Below are 2,636 nucleotides of genomic sequence, written 5' to 3'. Positions count from 1 at the left end.
ATGATTAGTAGTTTTTACCATGGGAAAAGTTACGAAAACTGCAAGTGTTTATCGAAATGTCGATAACGAGATCACCATTGATGAGAAGGGTTATATAACATGTCAAACTGACAGTATGTATTTTTAGTTGTTTTATTTATATGTGTGTTTTGTGTATATTAATTACTGTTAATTTGTAGGTGGGCTAATTTTTAAAATAAATTCTTCGGAGGTAGATCTTAATGGTCCACCTATTAAATGCACTGTTGATGACGAAGAAATTTTAGTACTATTAACGTCTACATCTGTAGACACATCTTCGGAAATTATCGCAGTCGACATTTCAAATCAAGAAAACCAGCAACTAAATGTCGCTCGGCATAATTTGGAAATTTTTTCATGGAACGATGCAAATATGAAGTTGTTTCTATCATTGTACAGGGAAATGAAAAAGTTAGTTGGTTCTAGAAAAATAAAAAACTTTAAAGAAATGTGGAAACGCATAAGTAATGAAATGAAAAACTCAGGATATGATGTGACTGCAATACAAGTGGAGAATAAATAGAAAACATTGGAAAGGCAGTACAAGAAAGTTATTTCTAATAATAAACAGACAGGAAGAGGACGAATCACTTGTAGTTACCAAGCGTACGTACAGCTAAAATTGAAGTAATGATAAATCATAATAAACAAAAGAAAGATCGAGCATATGCCACACTAATAAGATCTAATGTGTGACATATGCTCGACCTTCTTTTTGTTTAATTTAAAAGCCACATATAATTCACATACTTTGTAAATCATAATAAATTTATGCTTTATTTTTATCTATGGTTTTACAGAGAATTGACAGAAATTTTAGGTAAGAGTCACAAAATAGTACCACTTGCTGTGACGGATTCTGAAATAGGAGTTATGGTTCGGAATGATATATCAGATTCTGGGACTTCACTAAACAACAGGTTTATTTTCTAAATATTATCATCTATGAATTGTGATTTAAGTATATTTATTATTACATATCTTGAAAATTGTACATGTTAATTTTAGATAATTATATTTTTTAATTTTAGTACCTCAATTTTGACACCAGTCTTAGCAACGACTGTATTGCCAACAAGTTCAAATGTAGAACGAAGACAAGAAGTTGAAGATGAACTCGTGGCCTCTCCTGATGGTGATGCAGCAACCGGATCAATACTAACAACCTTTAAAAATACTAACAACATCATCGCTGTTGCCAAAAGAACAATCGCGACAGGAACAACGGCAAAAGCCTTACAACAGTACCAAGAAGAAATAAAAGAATATAGGAAAACGCTTGAAAACGCCAAGAAAAGCAAGATGATGTTCAAACGCAAATCCTTGAAACTTATAAAATGATAAAAGACAGACACGAGAAATATATGACTGTGATGGAGAATCATAGAGAGAAAGCTATTCAGCAGAGGGAAAGAAGGAATGATTTAATAGAAGAGAAAAATAATTTATTAAAGAAATTTTTATATTTATTAAAAAAAATACACAATAAGAATATTTTATTACTAATCATACATTTATTATTATGTTGATTAAAACATTTATTATTGTTTAAAATTATAAAAAATATAAAATTTACTATTATTGAAGTATTTATTGCAGTGCAAGTTGTCTACATATTTCGTCCCTAAGTTCTTGTCCCTGTTGATTATCCTGTGGTATCGCATCAGCATCTTCAGCCATATTAATTTGTGCATTTATAACATCAGGATCTGGTTCATTTTCATTGGGAAGAGGTTCAAATAACTGCAGATCATTAGCATTCGCCATATTGTGCAATACACAACACACATGCACAACCTGAATCATTCGAACGATGTCTCGCAATTTAAAATGATACAGTTGACGAAATCGCTGTTTCAGATTACCAAATGCATTTTCGATAATAACTCGACATGAGCTCAATCTTTGGTTAAAATTGATTTAAGCTCGTGTCAAGTGTCCATTATCTCTCGTGACGTGACATTTTGTCCGTCACTGTGCGGACTTGTCGACGGCGGACTCGCGCTTCCTACCGGCTCGAAGGGCGAGCGCGTAGGCGAGCGCGCGTGCAAACGCACCTGCGAACGTGCGTTAAAATTCGCGTCACTTATTTTACTCGGCAGATCTTATTCTTTAATACTAGCATTTCTTTGACGTAATGACCAAGCGTATCAGGGAGCGTAGGCGCGCCACGGATCACGCTCGGCAGCTGCGGTGAAATGTCATTGTATCATCGTGCCGTCTCGCCCGCCACCCTTGGAAGGAAGACCGAAGAAGGACAGGACTGCGAGGAAGAAAGAAGAGCAGAGAAGAGGGTACATATCCGGGAGCTCGGATGAGCAGGTTGTACCACTTTATATCATTGCTTGTAACCGCTGTCGAAAATAAGGGGAACAATACTTTCACCATGTACCCCTTGCAGAGCACCGGAGGAGGCCAGAATTCCCGGCCACCCAGGAGGGGCCCGACGGACGCCGTCGGGAGCCTAGGACCCGACGAGCGGGAAGGAAATCCATCCCGATCTCCTCCGCAGGCCAGGAAGTGCAAGGGCCATGAATAAGGACGCCACCCTTGACAGGAATCCTCATTGCGCGCTCGCATGAGCGAGGATTCAAGGCCGCGCGAGCCTGCACGGC

General features: G+C 37.7%; 1 pseudogene; it reads right to left on the bottom strand.

Moving 5' to 3' along the window:
* Positions 1 to 1,611: 1,611 nt before the first annotated feature.
* Positions 1,612 to 2,636, bottom strand: part of LOC108769150 (putative nuclease HARBI1) — a 3,725-nt pseudogene continuing 2,700 nt past the window's right edge.

This window comes from Trachymyrmex cornetzi, unplaced genomic scaffold (assembly GCF_001594075.2).
Source record: "Trachymyrmex cornetzi isolate Tcor2-1 unplaced genomic scaffold, Tcor1.1 scaffold862, whole genome shotgun sequence".
Lineage (NCBI taxonomy): Eukaryota > Metazoa > Arthropoda > Insecta > Hymenoptera > Formicidae > Trachymyrmex > Trachymyrmex cornetzi.
Note: the sequence above shows the minus strand (reverse complement) of the source record. Positions and strands in the feature narration are given on the sequence as shown.